Raw genomic sequence first — 23,427 nt, 5'->3', positions numbered from 1 at the left:
ATCTCCGGCCAGTGGACAAACAATTTTCGTCGGATCCGGCGTGCGACGGATGAAACATGAGGCCATCCGTCGCAATCCGTCGCTAATACAAGTTAATGAGAAAAAACGGATCCAGCGGCATCAGTCTCCGGATCAGTTTTTTTCAAAATTCGACGGATTGCAACTGATAGCAAAAAAACTGATGTATGAAAGGGACCTAAGCAACCAAAGGAGACATTGCAACCTCATGAAATTCCACATAGGCCATGGTCAAAAATAGGAACGGACTTGTTCACATGGAATGACACGGAATACCTGATTACGGTGGACTATTTTTCAAACTTCTGGGAGGTTGATTTATTGCAGGACACAAGGGCGAGAACAGTGATTAAAAACTCAAGACCCATTTTGCCAGGTATGGCATTCCAGATATCGTTTTCTCGGACAATGCGGCGCAGCAAGAAATGGGAATTTGAACACCATATGTCTTCTCCGAGATATCCTTAGACTAATGGGAAAGCAGAGTCAGCAGTAAAAATGGCAAAAAAAACTCATGCAGAAAGCAAAACAGGAAGGTACGGATGTATATCTGTGTGAAATGGAACACGCCCAGCCAAGGCCTAGACAGCAGTCCGTCACAGAGGCTCATGAAAAGGCGTACAAAGACACTCTTACCAACTGCTAGTCAACTGATAAAGCCAAAGTTGTTGGGAAATATCAAAGCTAAATTACAGAAGAATCAAGATAGGCAAGCTTTCTATTACAATAAATCTGCAAAGGATCTGCCTGAGCTCCAGAAAAATGACAACATTCGGCTGCAGCCAAGCAGCACATTTGACAAACACTGGCAAAAGGCAAAGGTTGTCCAGAAACTAGGACCTCGGTCCTACGAAATTCTAACAGAGGAAGGAAGAAGACTAAGGAGGAATTGGAGATATCTCAGGAAAATGCAAGAAAGAGATGATTCAGGGCCTTTTGAACAGTATTCGGACACCCAAGAAAACGAGGCAGCAAGTACAAGTCAAGTACCAAGAGTGACAGCTGACCATCAGGGTGAGGATTTGGGTCAGAGACAGGCAATATCAGAAGGTATAATACCAGAATCAGAAGAACTACAAGATGTAAACAATGACATATCTTATGTTACTAAAGCTGGCAGAATTATCAGAAAGCTGGCGCACCTCAAGGATTATATCTAACTGGACTTATTATTTTAGAACTCTAACTTGGTAATGTAACCCATTGTTTTATTAGTTTTTCATTGTTCCTCCAGTTCAAAGAGAAAGAATGTAGCAATATGTTATATGATGATTTGGTTCTAGGGGTCTCTCTTTGTTTATGTGTGTTCTGTTGTGTTGTTGGAAATTGTAGTCAGTTGTCGTTGAGACTCATGTAATGGAGGATTACACCACATTTAAAAAACAGCCTGTAAATACTAACAGAGTGTGAATCAGGACGGGAAGCAACTAACAGAACAATCTTTGACGTTAGGTTTCATCTTCAACTTGCTTAACTGTTGACCAGTGGTGCCACTGGATATATGAATAAAAAGTAAACCTTTCATACTGCTTCTTTTCAAACTGCGTTGATGCATCTGTACAAACACTGATACATAGAAAACGTTTATTTTTTATGGTAATAGGAAGATTTAATAAGCAAAATGAGGAAGAGTTATTTATTTGTGTGCATAAAATGATTTGTTGACTTCATGCACCCTATGAAATTATTAATAAATCTCCACCAACATCTCTGGGAACAAGATCAGAAACTACGATCTAACACCCAATTGTAATTACAGGATTGTTGCACTTCAACCACGGCTGTATTTTTTAGATAATAAATTAAAAAATACATAGGAATATACATATTGTAAATTTTCTGTACATACATTGTTAGCAGAAGTAAAGGATTAGTAATCCCTATGTAGTTTGTCTTTATCCTACCTGGTGTATACAGATATCCACTCTATTTCAGCCATTTCTGAATACATCTTCATGCACTTCAGGCATGTATCACATTGTACCACTTAACCACTAAACCAAATTATTTCTGGCATCTCTTTTATTATCTCCTCGTTCAGTATGTTTGACATTCCAATTAAATAACATGATTGGTCGTTCTGTGGATGACATATTATCTCTAACCTTAAAAACTGCAAAATGAATTTAGTGTTCATGGCAACTTTCATTAGTGAAGCAACAGGTTCGTGAATTTTTCAAGTAATTACCAGCTAAGTGTAATGTTCAATCTTTGAAAATGTAAAGTAGCGCTGTAATTCTCACTGATGCCTGGATGAACACCAGATATTGAGGTTTGTGTCCAATTAGCAAATAACCTGCATGTATATTTTGTTCTAAGTAATGCATGAGTAGATAAAAACATGAAAAGTATGTTTTGATGTCATACAATATTACCATATATGCATTTATGCTCAACCATAAAAACTAATCTAAGTAAAAGTATCAGCTTGAAGAAGCTTCCACATTTGATGAATCCACAGCAGATATTGAGGATACAGAATTTATCGAGAATTGTTTTGCAGATGTCACACTACACGGTTAAATCAGTGGTAAAAATCTTAAGAATCAATTGATGTGCTACTTCCCCTTCTTTTAGCTACTGCTAAACACCATAATCTGTTACATTGGAAACAAACTAATCCTCCAACCTGTCATGATCCTGGATGGAGTATGTTCCTTTCCCGCCCTGGGCAGGCTAGGGTTAATTGTTTCTGCCTCTTTCTGATGTGGGGGCGGCTATTTAGTCGTGACACTACCTAGGTCCGCTGTCAGCGATAGTTCCAGTCACTCAGCTAGAGCAGCTGACCCTGATTGCTCAGTGGTAGTCATTGTTCCTCTGCGTGCTTGATCTCTGGTTTGTATGACCCGGCTTGTTCCCTGACCTGCGTCTCTATCGTCCGATTTGGTACCGTTCTGTCCTCTCTGGTTTTCCTGGCTCCCCGGCTCGTCCCCGACTACGCTTTGGTTTTCTCCCTGGACACTGCACTCCCGTTTGGCTTCTGACCCCCTGGCTCATTCCCAACTACGTCTTTTGTCTTACCGTCCATTGCCGCGCTCTGACCAGCCCACGTCAACTCGACTTGCTGCTGACGCCGTCCCCATCATCCCTGCAGACACTGTGCTGCCAGCGGTTCCTTTCTGGCCTGCTCCCACGTCTCATTGATAGTTCCCTAGTGGGACCTCCAGCAGGGTTACCTAGTGCTGCATTACACAACCCTTTCTGCAGACTAAAGTTTATCCAATTTTCCATTTTGAAGAAATTTCCAGTTTGGAAACTCATGCATTCCCAATTCGTCAATACTTGGCTACCCTTATGTAAAAATGCTCCCAAGGTACTGATTAGAAGCGCACCTCCACCATCTTGTTAATGATTTATGATCCCGCTTTCTTTCTCATCCATATATTTGTCACTATTTCACTTAGGCCGGGGTCACACCTGTGAGTGTGATGCGAGAAACTCGCACGAGTCTCTCGCATCAATACCCAGCACTGCCGCGGACACTCAAGACCAGTGTGTGCGGCTGCATGCATTTCTATACAGCCACACACTCCTGTCCGAGTGCTGGCGGCAGTGCCGGGTATTGATGCGAGAGACTCACGCGAGTTTCTCACATCACACTCGCAAGTGTAACCCCCGGCCTTATTGTTTTTTCTTGCTATTCCCCGCCAGAATTCAGATGACATTATCAGTTTCATATTTACAACATCCATTCTTCTTTCGTACATATATGACTGTTCTTTTGTACATTGTTTTTTCTGTATTTCCTGACCCCACTTTGTGATATTGAACTTGAAAGATATCTATATGCTCTGTACTGATCCTCAGGTACCCTCATTATATTTACTTTTTTACAATTACTACATTTATTAATAAAGAATTAATGATAATTTAAAAAATCGGCACTGTAGGTTTAAGGACCCCTGTCACATCCCTAAGCACTGAATAGTAAGAGAAAAAATATAAATAATTTCAGCTCACCACTATGACGGCCGTTTCAGACGCGCTTCCAAGTGTTTCCAGCGAGCGTAGAAGGAACAGTAGTAGATATTTTTGCAAAGAACTCAATATTTAATGAATTCAAAAATGTTACATGCATAGACCAAAAATTAACCCCTCATCCCCCTAAAACCACGCATTTCGGCAGATGCCTTTTTCAAGTTGTTATCTGGCATCTTGCAATCTCAGAATAAATATACTACAGTATGTCGATTCAATGTGAAAGGGGAAACACTCCACTCATATGCAAGTAATTTAGCTGATGTAGATTAGTTCACCTCCAGGATGTATTTATCCCCTGAAAAAATATGCACTTTTAATACAAAAGTATAAACTGTTTCTTGTTGTCAGAGAAGAATCAAAAAACAATTATAATAAGGTCACAACGATTTCCATTATAGATGTACTACATGGTACTGTGAGTATTTATATGTTTTGCAACTAATTGTAAGGATTCCGGACTTTCCTTTGTTCATGCTTGCCCTGATCCAAGATGGAGTCTCATATCTCACCCTGTCATGGAACTTCCTGTCTGTCCTGATTATTTAAGTCCAGGTCATGTGCTCCTCTGTGCCTGAGTATTTTGTTGCTGTTGGCTCCAGAGCGCCTGCCTGTTTGCTGGTGGACTCCATGCTGCTGCAGCTCATTACTCGGTGCTCTGCCTTTCCACATTCTGCCGCCTACAGTCCTCTGTGCGTCTCCCTGATGCAGTCTGTGACTAACTACAGTCTGGACTTCTAGTGTGGAACTATTCACCCCTGGAACTACTGTGGCTAGTAAGGAATCGTGACATCTCCATTTCCTCTAGGTCTGTGTTTGGGATGCGTTGCTGGACTTGTGCGGGACTTTCAGCCCTAAAGGTACATATAGTGACCTCCTGTTTATGCTGCTCCTGTATCATGCTGGACTACATTTAAGTGCTGTGTGCATTTCCTCCCTTGTGATTGTTGGACTTTTACACTTTAGTGTTGTGTGTGTACTCATTCATAACATCACTGGACTGCCTTATTAAATGCGGTGTTCCTAATTTCATAATTACTTCTGGATGCCTACATTTAGTGCCTTGAGCACACCTGCGTCATATTACTGTTGGACTAGTTCATATTAACGGTCGCGCCTCGCTCTTCACTTATTCTGCATCATTCTATATTGTGCTGTGTTTTTGTTACTATTGCAGGACGTGCTCTGCTAGTTTTACTTTACTTGCATCATTCTATATTGTGCTGTGTTTTCGTTACTATTGCAGGAAATGCTCTGCTAATTTTACCTTACTTTATTCACTCTATATTTTGCTGTGTTTTCGTTACCATTGCAGGAAGAACTGTTAGTTGTGTTACCCTTGTTAAATATACTTATTTGCATCAACTTTGGTCTCAGTCTCGTATTATCCCACGTAATTAGATTCCGTAGTACCCTTATAGTTGTTACAGGATACTCAGACCATAAAGGAATCTGCTGGGATAATGTCGACCAAGACAAAGTTGGATCAGTTGTTCTCTATGATCCACTTGTTACAGGGGGATATAGAGGCTCGGCAAGACAAGGTTGCTAACTGGGAGGCCCATTTTGGGTAGGCGATTCAGGATTTAAGTAATCAGGTGGCTAATCTGATGGCTGCACGGGCGCCTCCACCTCCCGTTACAGCCATAGCCAACTAGCCCTCCAAAGTTACCACCATTTAGGTTTAGTGGAGACCGCTACAAGTTTTGAGGGTTTGTGAATCAATGCCCTTTGTATTTTGATGTGCATGCCGCCCATTTCCTACTGATCGATCTAAGGTTTTATGTATAATCAGGTTACTTACTTCCCGAGCTCTCGCTTGGGCATACCCGCTTATGGAGACTCGTGACCCTTGTTTAAATAACCTTGATGATTTTCTTGCTGCTATGTCTATGATGTTTGATGATCCTAATCGACGCACTACAGCTGAAACCGCCTTGTTATCATTACGTCAGGGTAAGCATTCTGTCATCGAATACGCTACTGAGTTTAGATGGCTGGCGGTGGATACGATTTGAGACAGTTACGCCCAATTACCTATTTTTAAGAGGGGATTGTCTAGTGTGTTGAAAGATGAGTTAGCTCATGCAGATGCTCCTTAAGAGTTAGACACTTTTATACAGCATTGTGTACGCATTTCTGATTGTACACAGGAGAGATTTGCAGCCTCTAATCGTGTCACTAACTCTTCCCTTCCTTCTAAAGAACCTACAGGCAAGTCCTCTTGGGAGACTGAGACAGTTCCCATGCAGGTGGATGCTCTACAGCGGTGTGAGAGTAACAAGCGCAGGGAGCATCGTTTCTGGGAAAGTCTGTGCTTTTATTGTGGTCAGTCAGATCACTTTGTTATCAACTGTCCCAAGTGGCCTCGCAAGGTACTAGCTACGGTAGGTGAATTTGAGAATCAGGATGCTGAATCCGTTACGTCTGAGTCTAGTTATGACTGCCTCTCCTAAGACAAAGAAAGATAAAGACACATATTGCTCCCTTCCCATTAAGATCTGGTCGTTGGGACAATGGATTCTTTATGCAGCTATGGTGGATTCAGAGGCAGGAGGTAATTTTATGGACTTATCCTTTGCCAGGAAACATGGCATACAGACTCAGCAGAGAGCCGCCCCTGTAACTATGGAAACAAGGGATGGTTCCCCCTTAGTTTCTGGACCAGTAGATCAGGAGTGTCACGGTCACGCGTGTCTGGACGCAGCGAGTACCGCAAGGCGAACCCATGTGACGCATGTGACCCTGGATACACCGCCTCCAGTGGGGCGAATTTAAATAATAAACACGTGCAGCTGGAAACACTGCCTCCAACTGGCGAATTTAGACATTACACGTATATACAAGTCTGGAAACCCCGCCTCCAGTAAGGCGAATTTAAACAATAAGGGAAACCTGGGAAACATTAACAATGGTGGGCCCTGCGATAGGGAATAGGGAAGTGGAGACCTCCTGAGCTCCCCTGAGCCAGTGTCCCTGCACTCCTAACGTTCCCTATGCCGGTTCCGCACCGGGCGCGCAACAGGAACCTAAAAACCCTAGCTCGCCCTGACCTAAACCCTCACTAGGGAATTGGTCGGTGCAGAAACTAATCCCACCACTGCACTAAAACACACATGAGGAAAGATGACAATACAGGGGAAACACTTAGCTTTGCTCTATTGCGTACGCTCCTAGCAACAGAGCCCACCACCTGCGTGCATCTTCTCCTCCACCCGGATCCATCACCATAACTGGATCCTTCACCATAGTGCAGCCTTGGAGCAGAGTCCACCACCACCAATTGCAGCAGTCCAGTAACAGAGTCCCAATGATGAGTTCAGTTTCTGCCCTAAAAGTCAAGCATGCTTGAGTCCAGCTCTCAGCAACCAGGTCCAGCATGGTGAGTGCAACTCTCACCATCGTCGCCACTCCACCAAGCCATGCAAACACCTCCTGCCGACACCATAAACTGTGACTCCACCACGCCATGCCAGCCCTTCTTGCAGACCACCTAGCTGCCACTCGTCCCCTCTGGCTGGGCTGTGCAGGACTCATGTTCAGCTCCTTCATTCACCCAGGCTTCCTTGTGAATGACTAACACACAATCAATATCACCAACAATCATTGCACACACCTAGCTCTCCTTTATAGAGCCTAACACCTGATTTGTAATTAAGTGCACATTAAACCAAAGAAACTAAAGTGCACTACCGCTCACCACCACCGGGGCAACTCAGAATGAACGACACCACGTGTGATAATTCTAATGGCCACCAGGGGCAATCACATCACTTTGGCACCTAGCCAAAGGAAAAAAGTTCACTTATCCATTTAATTTGTCAGATACACGCTGGATCATGACAAGGAGACTGTACTTCTGGAAGTCTTCATAGAGCCCGATCATCAGGAAATGCTGTCATTTATGTTGATCTCCTCACCACATTTCACTTTAATTTTAGGAATTCCATGGCTGCAGTCGCAAAATCCTATTATCAACTGGGAGACTAAGGAGATCACTTTCCCATCAAAGGAGACACCAATAACAAGCCAGGCAAGTCCTCGGGATCTGGAATGTATCACTGAGGTATCTTTATTACCATCTGTTTAAAGTGAATTTTCGGATATTTATGAGAAGAAAATGGCAGACCAGATTCCTCCTCACAGATCGTATGGTTGTCCCATTGAACTGCTCCCGGGGGCAAGCTATTCCATTCAAGGATGTCTACCCAATAGCAGCTCTGGAGCTTCAGGCTTAGAAGGAATACATCGATGAGAATTTGGCTAAGGGTTTCATTCGCCCCTCCTCATCACCGGCAGGAGCACCCATCTTTTTCGTTAAAAGAAGGATGGAACTCTTAGACCTTGTATTGACTATCGGGAGCTCAATAAGGTAACCATCCGGAATCGCTACCCGTTACCATTGATTCCTGAACTGATGGAATGCGTACGACAGGCTAAAATCTTCTCCAAGCTGGATCTACGAGGAGTGTATAATTTAATTTGAATCTGCTCTGGAGATGAATGGAAGACGGCATTTAGATGTTGGTATGGGCACTTTGAATATCTGGTGATGCATTTCGGTCTCTGCAATGCTACGGCAACCTTCCAACATCTGGCTAATGATATTTTCAGAGATCTGTTACACCATTTTGTCGTGGTCTATCTGGATGATATTTTGATTTTTTTTCAGGAGCATGTGAAAACCATTCTGAGGCGTATGAAAGAGAATCACCTCTACATAATGCCTGAGAAATGTGTATTCTATGGCACTGAGATTCAATTTCTGGTGTATGTCATCTCACCACAGGGGCTTAACATGGAGGCAAGTAAGATCCAGGCTGTTCTTGATTGGCCCGCACCCAAAAATGTCAACGAGATCCAGCGTTTCATCGGATTCACAAACTTTTATAGACGATTTATTCGGAATTTCTCTGAAATTGTTTGACCCATTACACAGTTAACCAAGAAAGAAAAGACATTCTTGTGGTCCTCACAGGCTCAGGAAGCCTTTGATTGCCTTAAGTCCCGGTTTACTTCTGCACCTGTACTGACTTACCCTAACCCAGCACATCCTTTCATCATGGAAGTGGACACTTTGGACTGTGCTCTAGGGGCCATCCTCTCACAGAGAACAGGAGAGAAGGGTCTGTTACATCCTTGTGCTTTTTTTCTCGCAGACTCTCCGCTGCAGAGAAGAACTACGATGTGGGAGATAAAGAGCTTCTAGCCATTATCGCTGTATTTAAGGAATGGAGGCACCATCTGCAGGGGGCAGCACAACAAGTTATTGTGCTCACAGATCATCGCAACATGGAATTCCTTAGATTTTCTGGATGTCTTTTTCCACGGTAGGCTCATTGGAGTTTACTTCTGAACCAATTTAATTTTGTCATTTCGTACCACCCAGGTTCAAGTAATAGGAAAGCGGATGCTTTGTCCAGAATCCATGCCACAGATTCTGTACCTGGGACCCCGTCTAAGACCGTCTTGTCTGAAGACAAATTTGTCAGAGTCATTCAGAATAAGGACTTATGGAAGACTATTGCCAACCCGACTGCTGATGTGAACTTAGTTCTCAAGAATGGTATGTGGGTCCGGGATCAAGTTTGCCCATGACTCCAAGTTGGCGGGTCATCGGGGGGTACAGAAGACATAGGAGTTCCTGAGCCGTTTGTTTTGGTGGCCTACCTGTCTGAAAGACGTGAAGAGCTATGTTCTCTCTTGTGAGGTATGTGCACACTTTAAGACTCCTCAAGTATCACCTACTGAATTGTTTCAACCACTACCTGTCCCCTCGCCCTTGGGAGTCTATTTCAATGGACTTTATAGTAGAATTGCCCACCTCTGCGGGAAAGAATTCTATTCTGGTAGTTATAGATTGGTTTACTAAATCTGCCCACTTCATCCATTGCACTGGTCTTCCCTCAGCCAAGGAGACGGTAGATCTGGTCATCCAGAATGTGTTCCGGCTGCAAGGAGTTCCGAATGAAATCATCTCTGATCGGGGAGTGCAGTTTACTTCCAGGTTCTGGAAGGGATTCTGTTCTGCACTTGGTGTTAATTAGAGTTGAGCGAAACGGGTTGAAAAATTTCAAAAGTCGCCGACTTTTGGCAAAGTCGGGTTTCATGAAACGAAACCCGACTCTAGGATGAGGTCGGCCACGAGGTCGGCGACTTACGCGCCAAAGTCGCGTTTCAAAAGTTTGTTTTGCGCTCTTTTTCAGCCAATCAGGATCCACGGACACTGTGGGCAACGTGATGACATAGGCACGGGTCACCACCATCTTTCAGAAGGGCATGCAAGTGATTGGCTTGCTTTGGGGGGCGTCACAGGGGGTATAAAAGGGCGTGCACGCCAACCGCCATGTTACTCATGCTGATCTCAGAATAGGGAGAGCTGCTGCTGCTGCTGATTTTGTAGGGAGAGCGTTAGGCAGGGAAGAAGACACCAAAAACTGCTTCTGCTGCTAGCGATTTTGCCTGTACAACACACCAGTCACTGTGTGTGCAGTGCAAGGGGAGGCTATATAGTGGTGTATCAGTGGTGTTGGTTGTTGGGCTGCCTTCTAAGGCTTCCTGACATTCCTGCATTGCTGTTTACCCACTGCTCCGCAAACTGCTTTTTTAAAAGCAATCCCAATTTTTTTTTTTTGTCCTGCTGAGAAGAAAAAAAAACTGCTTCTGCTGCTAGCGATTTTGCCTGTACAACACATCAGTCACTGTGTGTGCAGTGCAAGGGGAGGCTATATAGTGGTGTATCAGTGGTGTTGGTTGTTGGGCTGCCTTCTAAGGCTTCCTGACATTCCTGCATTGCTGTTTACCCACTGCTCCGCAAACTGCTTTTTTAAAAGCAATCCCAATTTTTTTTTTTGTCCTGCTGAGGTACTGAGCGTGCATTTTTTCACACCATACAGCGGTGTACACTCCTCACACAGTACCGTGTAACGGCTGTTATCACAGCCACAGTGAAGCTATCAGTGTGTCACTCTGTGAGAATAAAACGAGGACATGTTCCGTTCTTACAGACCTGCACTCTAGGGAGATTCCTATTCTGCCCAATTCTACATACACCTTGTAGTTTGTGATACACTAGCCAATTTCTGCCTGTGACATAGCGCTGTGAAATTCAGTGGGCCTCACACAATCCATAAGTGTCCAGTGTCCACAAGTGTGTGCAGAAATTCAAAATCTCCCTTATCCTCTAGTCACTTTGGTCACAGCTGTGCCATCGAGCCTGTGACAGAGCGCTCAGATATCAGTGGGCCTCACACAATCCAAAAGTGTCCAGTGTCCACAAGTGCCTGCTGAAATTCAAAATCTCCCTTATCCTCTAGTCACTTTTGTCACAGCTGTGCCATCGAGCCTGTGACATAGCGCTCAGATATCAGTGGGCCTCACACAATCCAAAAGTGTCCAGTGTCCACAAGTGTCTGCAGAAATTCAAAATCTCCCTTATCCTCTCGTCACTTTTGTCACAGCTGTGCCATCGAGCCTGTCACATAGCGCTCAGATATTCATTGGGCCTCACACAATCCAAAAGTGTCCAGTGTCCACAAGTGTCTGCTGAAATTCAAAATCTCACTTATCCTCTAGTCACTTTGGTCACAGCTGTGCCATCGAGCCTGTCACATAGCGCTCAGATATTCATTGGGCCTCACACAATCCAAAAGTGTCCAGTGTCCACAAGTGTCTGCTGAAATTCAAAATCTCCCTTATCCTCTAGTCACTTTTGTCACAGCTGTGCCATCGAGCCTGTGACATAGCGCTCAGATATCAGTGGGCCTCACACAATCCAAAAGTGTCCAGTGTCCACAAGTGTCTGCTGAAATTCAAAATCTCCCTTATCCTCTAGTCACTTTTGTCACAGCTGTGCCATCGAGCCTGTGACATAGCGCTCAGATATCAGTGGGCCTCACACAATCCAAAAGTGTCCAGTGTCCACAAGTGTCTGCTGAAATTCAAAATCTCCCTTATCCTCTAGTCACTTTTGTCACAGCTGTGCCATCGAGCCTGTCACATAGCGCTCAGATATCAGTGGGCCTCACACAATCCAAAAGTGTCCAGTGTCCACAAGTGTCTGCAGAAATTCAAAATCTCCCTTATCCTCTCGTCACTTTTGTCACAGCTGTGCCATCGAGCCTGTCACATAGCGCTCAGATATTCATTGGGCCTCACACAATCCAAAAGTGTCCAGTGTCCACAAGTGTCTGCTGAAATTCAAAATCTCACTTATCCTCTAGTCACTTTTGTCACAGCTGTGCCATCGAGCCTGTGACATAGCGCTCAGATATCAGTGGGCCTCACACAATCCAAAAGTGTCCAGTGTCCACAAGTGTGTGCAGAAATTCAAAATCTCCCTTATCCTCTAGTCACTTTGGTCACAGCTGTGCCATCGAGCCTGTGACAGAGCGCTCAGATATTCAGTGGGCCTCACACAATCCAAAAGTGTCCAGTGTCCACAAGTGTCTGCAGAAATTCAAAATCTCCCTTATCCTCTCGTCACTTTTGTCACAGCTGTGCCATCGAGCCTGTCACATAGCGCTCAGATATTCATTGGGCCTCACACAATCCAAAAGTGTACAGTGTCCACAAGTGTCTGCTGAAATTCAAAATCTCACTTATCCTCTCGTCACTTTTGTCACAGCTGTGCCATCGAGCCTGTCACATAGCGCTCAGATATTCATTGGGCCTCACACAATCCAAAAGTGTCCAGTGTCCACAAGTGTCTGCTGAAATTCAAAATCTCCCTTATCCTCTAGTCACTTTTGTCACAGCTGTGCCATCGAGCCTGTGACATAGCGCTCAGATATCAGTGGGCCTCACACAATCCAAAAGTGTCCAGTGTCCACAAGTGTGTGCAGAAATTCAATCTCCCTTATCCTCTAGTCACTTTGGTCACAGCTGTGCCATCGAGCCTGTGACAGAGCGCTCAGATATTCAGTGGGCCTCACACAATCCAAAAGTGTCCAGTGTCCACAAGTGTGTGCAGAAATTCAAAATCTCCCTTATCCTCTAGTCACTTTGGTCACAGCTGTGCCATCGAGCCTGTGACAGAGCGCTCAGATATTCAGTGGGCCTCACACAATCCAAAAGTGTCCAGTGTCCACAAGTGTGTGCAGAAATTCAAAATCTCCCTTATCCTCTAGTCACTTTGGTCACAGCTGTGCCATCGAGCCTGTGACAGAGCGCTCAGATATTCAGTGGGCCTCACACAATCCAAAAGTGTCCAGTGTCCACAAGTGTCTGCAGAAATTCAAAATCTCCCCTGTCCTATAGACACCTTGTACCTTGTTTTACATTACTATATAGTTTGTTGGATTTTGTCTACATTTCTACCAAAAATGAGGAAGGCTGGTGGAAGAGGCCGTGGAATTGGGCGGGGGTTGGCAGCTGGTAATGATGGTGTTGGTGGTGGATCTGATGGTAGTGGCAAGAGCAAAATAGGACCGAATGCAGGAGGTGTTGAGCCTGCGTCATCATCTGGCTACATAAGGCCTCGAACGCTTAGTTTTCTAGGAGTTGGCAAACCGCTTTTAAAGCCAGAGCATCAGGAAAAAGTTTTGTCTTACATTGCTGACTCAGCCTCCAGCTCTATCGCCTCCTCTTCTTCAGTTGTAAAAAGTAAAAGCACTGAGTCGTCATTGGAGGCTCATGTTCATGAACCACACCTTTCCTTGTGTCCTTCACCCCAACCAAGATTGAAGGATGACGCAGGCCATACTACTGATTACTCCATGGAGCTGTTTTCACATACCATGCCTGGATTATCAAGTGAAATGGTGAATTACCCAGGCCAAGATGAATCTGACATGGAGTGCACTGATGCACAGCCGCTGATGGATGATTCTGCTGGTACATTCACTCAGAGCACTACATTGTCCTCGCAGTGTACAGAGCCAGATTCTGACCCTGATGAGACTCAGGTGCCCCTTCCCGCACACTATACCACCATACACGGTGACACAGAGGAAGGTGCACATGACATAGAAGAGGAGGTGATGGATGACCCAGTTGTTGACCCAGATTGGCATCCATTGGGGGAAGAGGGTGCTGCTTCCAATAGCTCAGATGAGGAGCATCCACAGCAGACATCGACATCGCAACAGCTGTTATCTGGCAGGCCCGGAGCACTCCAAAGACAGGTTCCAAACATCAAAAGAGTTGCTGGACAGCTTGTCCAGAGGGTCAAAAGATCACAGTGTGCTAGGCCGCAAAATGTCTGCCAAAGTAGGAAGAGTGCAGTGTGGCACTTTTTTGAACAAAATCCTCATGATCAGGCCAAGGTTATCTGTAAGAAGTGCGCAAAGACCTTTAGCCGAGGGAAAAATCTGAAAAATTTGAATACCAGTTGCATGCATAGACATTTAACCAGCATGCACTTGCAAGCGTGGACACAACACCAAACCTCAAGTGCCACATGTGCAACTGATCACAACGAAGGTAGTCAGCAACGCTACATTGTTTCCCCCACTGTAAGCCCACCGGTTAGCACAGCAGCAAATGTTGAGGTGTCGTTGCAAGGCCACAGCAGTCAGGGAATCCCACTGTTATATCAACGAAAGACTGATTCTAGGCCATCAGAAAGAACACCAACTCCATCACCATCATCAACCTTCTCTCAGTCCGCCCTGTCCACCGCTACTTCCACCATATGCAGCTCTCAAGTCCAGCTCACCCTCCCAGACACTATGAGTAGGTCAAGAAAGTACTCAGTCTCTCATCCGCGTACACTGGGTTTGAACGCCCACATTGCCAAACTAATCTCGTTTGAGATGATGCCCTTTCGGTTGGTGGAAAGCGCAGCTTTCCGCGAACTCATGGCCTATGCAGTACCACGCTATGACCTACCCAGTCGCCACTTCTTCTCTCGCAAAGCCATCCCAACCCTCCACCATCATGTGAAAGACCGCATTGTCCATGCACTCAAGCAGTCAGTGAGCGGAAAGGTGCACCTCACAACTGATGCATGGTCCAGTCGGCATGGCCAGGGCCGTTACGTGTCCATCACTGCGCACTGGGTTAATGTGGTGGATGCAGGGTCCACAGGGGACAGCGGTGGTGGGACAGTGCTGCCTAGCCCACGGTATAGGAAACAGTTGGCTGTAGGCGTTCGACCCTCCTCCTCCTCCTCCTCCTCTTCCAGAAGCGAAAGCTCGTCCACAGAGCGCAGTCGTACGAGCACTCCATCTGCAGCTGCCACTGTTGCACACGAGGTGTCCCCCTATCGAGCAGCTAGTGGAAAGCGTCAGCAGGCAGTGTTGCAGATGATGTGTTTGGGCGACAGACACACCGCCGAGGTGCTGGCCGAGTACTTTCAGCGACAAACTGAGTCATGGCTGGGCAGTGTACATCTTGAGGCAGGCAAGGTAGTTAGTGATAACGGGCGTAATTTTGTGGCAGCCATAGCCCTTTCAAAACTCAGCCACATACCTTGCTTGGCTCACACCTTGAACCTGGTGGTGCAGTGCTTCCTCAAAAATTATCCGGAGTTAACAGCCCTGCTCCAGAAGGTGCGAAGACTGTGCGCGCACATCCGCCGGTCGCCTGTACACTCCGTTCGTATGCAGAAGCTGCAGCGATTGCTCCACCTTCCCAACCACCGCCTCATTATCGATATTGCAACAAGGTGGAACTCCACCCTGCACATGGTGGAGCGGCTGTGCGAGCAGAGGCAGGCCATAATGCATTTGTGGGAGGATACACGGCCAGGCACTTTGAGAGCAGACATGGAGTTGACCGGTGTGCAGTGGTCGAAGCTGAAAGACCTCTGTAAAGTCCTTCAGTGTTTTGAGGAATGCACACGGCTGGTAAGTGCAGACGACGCCATCCTAAGCATGAGCATCCCACTTATGCGTCTGCTCATGCAAACTTTGACGCACCTTAAGGAGCAGGCTTCTGCAGCCAATGTTGATGAGGAGGAAGAGGAGGAGGGAATCCTTGATGACATTCAGCCATTGTCTGCTCAGGGACCTCTCCTGGACGAGGTGGAGGAAGAAGAGGAGGAGGAGGAGGATGATGGGGATGATTACTTAGGGGAGGAGGATGCATCTCGTGGGGCAAGTGAAAATGTTGGCGTGGCAAGGTCTGGTACAGGGTTTGTGCGTGACTGGAGGGATGTGGATTTGCCAGAAAGTGCTCTTCCAACCAGCACTCGCAGTGCATCATTGACACCGGGAACATTGGCCCACATGTCAGATTATGCCTTGCAGATCCTAAAAAGGGACCCCCGCATTGCCAAAATGATGAACGATGACGACTACTGGTTGGCCAGCATCCTGGATCCACGCTAGAAAGGCAAATTACAAAACATCATGCCACAGGAGAACCTTGACCTAATATTGGCTAATAAACAAGCAACTCTGGTAAATCGGTTGCTTGAGGCATTCCCAGCACACAATAGCGGTGATGGTTCTCACACGAGCCGTACGGGCCGGGGGCAGCTTGGCAGAGGTGTTCGTGGTGCACACAGCAGAAGTGGCGTTGGAGACAGGGGTTTCATGACAATGTTGTGGACTGATTTTTCAAGTACCGCTCACACAACTGGTAATACTGCATCGATGGAAAGTGACAGGAGACAGCAGTTGTCAACTATGGTTACAAACTACTTTTCCTCCCATATCAATGTTCTCCCACACAGGTCATTCCCCTTTGACTATTGGGCCGCTAAACTGGACACCTGGCCTGAATTGGCACAATATGCTTTACAGGAGCTCGCTTGCCCAGCTGCAAGTGTGCTATCGGAAAGAGTCTTCAGTGCAGCTGGATCAATCCTGACAGAAAAAAGGACCCGTCTGTCAACCCAAAATGTGGATGATCTAACCTTCATTAAAATGAACCACGCATGGGTTTCCAAGGATTTTGTCCCACCTTCCCCTGATGACACATAGGGTGACAGAAAAATGGCTTGCTTTGGTCCACCTCTTCCTGGGACTTGACCTATTTCACCTTTTGCATCAGCTGAATGTCCAACATCAACATATGCCACTTTCTAAAACTCCCTAACTGTGCTGCCTCCCCCCCCATGGCCGGGGTCACCACCTAGCGCACGACACCGTGCGAGTGCCGTTGCCCTGGACAGGTGGGTAGGCCGACTCTTGGGCGCGGGCACTGGCACAGGGTCCTTCATAGTGCAATCAAGTGTCTCTGACGGTGGTGGTGCACACCCGCCGTCAGACACACCGCCGTAATATGAGGGGCCCAGTGCCAGTACCGACGCCCACGAGTGGGCCCCCCTTGCTTGGGCAGGGCCCCAGCATTTGCAATCTTTACCTCTCCCTGCTCCTCCGCTGTGTAGTCTGGGCCGTCAAATCCATACTGTGCCTGACACCGTCTGAGCCTGCCTCCTGATGTATAGACATATATTTTGAATGTGTACGCTATCCATACATGTTATCCGGGGAAACGGTACCCTTTCTAACCTTTGTGCAATCACGTGCAATCCATACTGGGCCTAACACCGTCTGAGCCTGCCTCCTGATGTATAGACATATATTTTGAATGTGTACACTATCCATACATGTTATCCGGGGATACGGTACCCTTTCTAACCTTTGTGCAATCACGTGCAATCCATACTGGGCCTAACACCGTCTGAGCCTGCCTCCTGATGTATAGACATATATTTTGAATGTGTACGCTATCCATACATGTTATCTGGGGATACAGTACCCTTTCTCACCTTTGTGCAATCACGTGTAATCCATACTGGGCGTGAGAGCGGCTGGCGAGCTGTTAAGCAAGCTACAGCACCTGTGGTTTGCACACGTAAGTTTTTCATTTTTTCAGGAATGACGGTTAGGCCTAATTCCGGAACTGCGGTTGACCTGCACTTACTGGGAAATCATTGTTCGCGGGTAATAATTGTAATCAGTGATCCCCATCACTAACGTTGTTCAGCGGGTTATCTGCACCTGTAAGCGACAAACGCTGGCCTTTTCAGTGTAGCGCACATGCAGCCACGGACATGTAAGGGCATGACACACCAGTTATTGGCCAATCTCATGTGCCAGAGCCTCACGTGTCCCTCTAGTAAGCGGGGCTCGGACCGCGGGGCATGACGGAGTCTCGTTCGTTAACGGAATTAAGCTTGCAATGTGTGCATCTGTTCTGTAGCTGGCATGGTTGAGGTTTCCCAGGTGGAGTCGAATTTAACCGTAGGCTCCACTCCTGGTGGTGCCCTTCTGGACATTCCTTTAAGGTTCAGCTTTGCAACCATACTGCCCACGTAAAACAAACACTTTGCCTTCATGAACGCTGTTTGGAGGGTCATGACTCGTGGGAATAACGCCGCCCAATCAGTTAACCTGCTAGAGAGATCGTTCGTTGCTCCCAAGCATGACATCACACTCCCTAGGAAGAAGGTAATGCCACTGTGGCGACCGTACTCCTGGGGGCGACACAAGTGCACTGATGCCCAGCCATTGCTCGATGAATCTGCTGGTACATCACTACATTCCCCTCGCACGCTACACGACCTGAATCTGACCCTGATGAAACTCAGGTTACCCTTCCCATATACAGTTCCATCTTACACGGTGACAAAGAGGAAGCTGCAGATGAAAGTGCAGGTTCGGCCCACCCGCCATCAGACACACCACCGTACTATCAGGGGCCCTGTGCCAGTGCCGTCGCCAACGAGTGGGCCCCCCCTGCTTGCTCAGGATCACAGCACTTGCAAAGTTGAAATACTGTGCAGTGAGATGGAAGATGGGGACGACGAGGAGTCCAGACAAGTACAGGGATTCCCTAGCGAGGAGACTTATTTGATTGTTTTCAATGTTGGGACAGAAATTTTTGGGGAGCACTATACTCTGGAGAATGATAGATGGGGCCCACCATACACTGGAACATTCCAAAGGTGGACATCAGACACTGGAGCAGCATTTACAGGGCCCATTATACACTAGAGCATTAGAAATGGGGCCCATTATGTTTGGAGCATTATGTGGGCCCATAAGACAGTGGAGCTTCATCCATGGGGACCAACATATACTGTAGCATTATGTGGAGCTCATCATATACTGTTTCAAACATTATATGGGACCAATGATTCTGTATGGAGAAATAGATGGGCCTCGTCATGAGATGTAAAAAGTGAAGTATTTTTCATTATACTATACCGCTATTTCTCTGCCGTATCGGAGCATGATGAGTTGTGGTATGTGTTAAAGGGGCGCTCTTTCGCCCAGGGCACATGAAAACCTGCAGCCAGCCCTCCCCCCCACAACTTTAGCCAAATAACCCCCATTTTTCAGTGCGTAACTTGTATTATGAAGTTAATTAAGGTTGACAAGCTTAAGTAAGAAGAATTGATGCTTTTGGCATTCAAATGGGCACTGTAGGTGTGTTTCCTGTCCTCCTCTCACTGCCGACTTTTATTCCCCATTGACTTACATTGGGTTTCGTGTTTCGGGACGACCCCGACTTTTCCCTATAATCGGACGATCTTGCTCGACCCGACTTTTGGAAAAGTCGGGTTTCACGAAACGAAACTCGACCCTAAAAAACCAAAAGTCGCTCAACTCTAGTGTTAATGTTTGTCTGTCTTCTGCGTATCATCCTCAGACTAATGGGCAGACAGCGCAAACTAATCAGACTCTGGAACAGTATCTTCGATGCTATAGCAGCCATTCACATGATGACTGGTTGAGTTACTTCCGCTAGCAGAATTTTGTTACAACAACTCTCAGAGTTCACCTACTAAGATAACACCCTTCTTTGCCAACCTGGGTTATCATCAGACGGATATCCTTGCCACTTGATGAGGTACTGCAGTTAATAATCTTTATTTAATAATAATAATCTTTATTTATATAGCGCCAACATATTCTGCAGCGCTTTACAGTTTAACAGTTTCAAAACACAAGTCATAAGTAATAACGTTAACAACAATACAATAATTAAAGCAAAATAAGGTGACCCTGCTCGTGAGAGCTTACAATCTACAATGCTGTGGGGGAGATACAAAGTACAGGTGTGTATTTGCAATGGTGTATTTACAATGATAGTCCGGTCATCTTGAGGGAGTGAGGGTTGGATGTAAATAGTGAATGGGCTACACATGCACACTTACACATAGAATGACTTTGATTAGTGAACGTGATAGGCCGCTCTGAACAAATGTGTTTTGAGGGAGCGCCTGAAACTATGCAAATTGTGGATAGTCCTAATTTCTTGGGGTAGAGCATTCCAGAGGATTGGCGCAGCGTGGGAGAAGTCTTGGAGTCGTGAGTGGGAGGTACGGATTAGTGCAGAGGTTAGTCGAAAGTCGTTTGCAGAGAGCACAGCGGTCGGTTAGGCCGATAGACAGAAATGAGGGAGGAGATGTAGGGAGGTGCTGCACTGTGGAGAGCTTTGTGGGTGAGAACAAGTACTTTGAATTGGATCCTATAATGAATGGGCAGCCAATGTAAGGACTGGCGAAGAGTGGACGTGTCCGAGTACCGATTAGCCAGATGGATGACCCTGGCTGCTGCATTAAGTATGGCCTGGAGAGGGGATAGTCGAGTAACGGGGAGGCCAATTAACAGAGCGTTTCAGTAGTCCAGGTGGGAGTAGATCAATGCTACAGTGAGGGTTTTTGTTGTTTCCATGGTGAGAAAGGAGCGGATTCTAGAGATGTTCTCTAGGTGTAAGTGGCAAGCGCAGGCAAGAGATTGTATATGGAAGGGAGGTCGGGTGAATGAGGTGATGCGGTAGAATTCCAAAGCCACAGGAGCCTGCTTCCATTTGGGCAACATGTGAGTTGTGAACTGATGCATTGTCTGGCAGAAGGCGGACACCTTTGGTCTCTTGGTTTTGATGGCCTCCTGCAATTTCCACAGCATTGAAGCATAGTATGCCTCAGTTATCATGGTACCCTTAGCTAGGAAATCAATCAGTACTACTCCGTGCTGGTCCCAAAATACTGTGAGCATGACCTTGCCTGCCGAGGGTTGCACACGTGCCTGCTTTGGAGGCGGTGAGTCATGATGCTTCCATTGCATAGACTGGACTTTAGTCTCATGATCATAGTGATGGACTCAGCTTTCATCCTGTGTGATCAGTCTGTTGAAAAAGTCCTCCTGGTTTCCATGGCACATCGTCAATAGAGCCTGAGAGCATTCAACTGGTGCCTGCTTCGGGAAAGGTGTGAGCAGCCAGGGAACCCAGCAAGCGGATACCTTATGCATGTGAAGACGGTCTTGGATGATTTTTTCCACGAATCTTGACATTTTGGTCCATGTGGCGAATGGGTACTAGGCGATTTTCCAAAATGGCAACCTCCACTTGCTGGATGGTGTGTTCATCAATAGCAGAGTGGGGTCGGCCTGGAATTGGACCCATTTGCCCTGAAGTCCAACCACATTTGAATTGACAATGCCAGTTCTTGACTACATGATATGATGGGGAATCATCACCATAAACTTCTTTAATCTCATAGAATGTCTCCTTTGGTGTGCAGCCTTTCAAGTAAAGGAACTTGATGATTGCTCTGTATTCCACCGGGTCCATTATCAAACCTCACACCACTTCAGCACATGTAAAAGAAAGACCATTATCAGTTCTGAGTTGCAAACTGGCACGTACCCTATAGAGACTTAAATCATTACAAATGTGCAGTTTCAGCGTCCTGTGATAAATAGAAGTGGGTCAGGGGAAATCTTTAATAATGAACGTCCTCGTAATTCCTTAAACAGACGTGAGAGACCATGTTAAATTATATTACAAATTATATAAACAGATAATATCATAGATCATGCATTCATGTGAAAGATTGAATCTCATATTCCCTATGTAAGCCTTTTAGAGCCAGAGAGTTTAATTGTGGATCCAAAAGGCTTCCCTACATTTCAGCAGACATATACGGTCACCTACTTGTCTAGGGGGAGGAACGTGTTAAATGATTTGAAATTTCAATTGAGTAACGTTATGTCCTGCTGTTATAAAATGGTGTGGTAGGGGTAATACAAAGTTTTTGCATCTAACGGTGGACTGTGGTTTGGGATATACTGTCCTTGATCGGTTGCATAGTCTCTCCAATGTACAAAAGCCCACATGGATATTTGATGAGATAGATGATAAATAAGGAGTCACCGGTGGTGCAATCTCTATTGGTATATTTGTTTCCCGTGTTTGGATGATGTAACAGGTTATATGTTACTACATTGGTGACATTGAAGACATGGGAAAGTGCCAGCTTTGGGATTTTGTGGAAATTTTTGTCTAGTCTGACCCTGTGCAGTTAGGGGTGAACCTAGCCTCTCTGCTGCCTGAGGCGAACTGCAAAATGGCGCCCCCCCCCCCCCCCGTAGTATAATCAGTACAAATAAATCTGGTTTACTCTTTGCTAGCCTAACCTGACGCACATGTAAAATACATACACTTTTAAAAAGAAATATATTTGAAACATCGATCTTTACACTTTTTCAGGGACTCAATGCCACCTGAGGTGAAGTGATCAATTTGCTTCATTTTAGGTGCGCCCCTGGCTGGGGAACAGTGCTTACTGTAGTGCTCCTTCCCCGGCGGCTGTCCATGTGGTACTGATGCGGCACACAGTTGCCACACATATTACACACACGGACAGGGATATCTCCACTAACTGTTTTTCTGATATCGGAAATATCAGGATGTGTGAAACCAGCCTAAAGCCACATTCACACGTTCAGTATTTGGTCAGTATTTTACCTCAGTATTTGTAAGCCAAATCGGGAGTGGGTGAGAAATCCAGAAGTGGTGACGTGTTTCTATTATACTTTTCCTCTGATTGTTCCACTCCTGGTTTTGGCCTACAAATAATGAGGTAAAATACTGAACGTGTGAACGTGGCCTGATAGAGGGTTTCTGCTACATCTGATTTCCCGCAGATAGAAGTTGCAGTCCCAAGATGGCACTCTTATAATAGGTGTAGACAGTGACATTATACACAGGAGCTCTGTATATAGTGTATAGTGTACAGGTAATACAGTGATCCCCAGTGACATACACAGGAGCTCTGTATACAATGTCAGTGTACAGGTAATACAGTGATCACCGGTGACATTATACACAGGAGCTCTGTATATAATGTATAGGTAATACATTGATCACCGGTGACATTACACACCAGACCACTGTATATAGTATACAGTGTATAGTGTCAGTGTACAGGTAAGGCTACTTTCACACATCCGGTGTGTGGGGTCCGGCGGCGTGCGGCGAAAAGCCGGGCCGCTGGATCCGGCCTGCAGCCGTGACACCGGATGTGTGTGCGGTGAGACGATACGGCTCGGACATTATTAAAGGAGCCGCAGGACGAGGTGGACAGAGGCAGCCAATGAGACAGCTGCTGAAAGGGAGGTGAGGGGAGGAGAGGATAGGGGAGGGGAGGGGAGGAGAGGAGAGGGGAGGGGAGGGGAGGGGGGTGGAGAGAGAGAGACATGGGGGGTTAACACTTAGTGTCCAGGCAAGAGAATCTCTCTCTCTTGC

Source organism: Dendrobates tinctorius, unplaced genomic scaffold, assembly GCF_039654945.1.
Source record: "Dendrobates tinctorius isolate UK_male_01 unplaced genomic scaffold, ASM3965494v1 ptg000107l, whole genome shotgun sequence".
Classification (NCBI taxonomy): Eukaryota; Metazoa; Chordata; class Amphibia; order Anura; family Dendrobatidae; genus Dendrobates; species Dendrobates tinctorius.
This window is presented reverse-complemented; position numbering follows the sequence as displayed.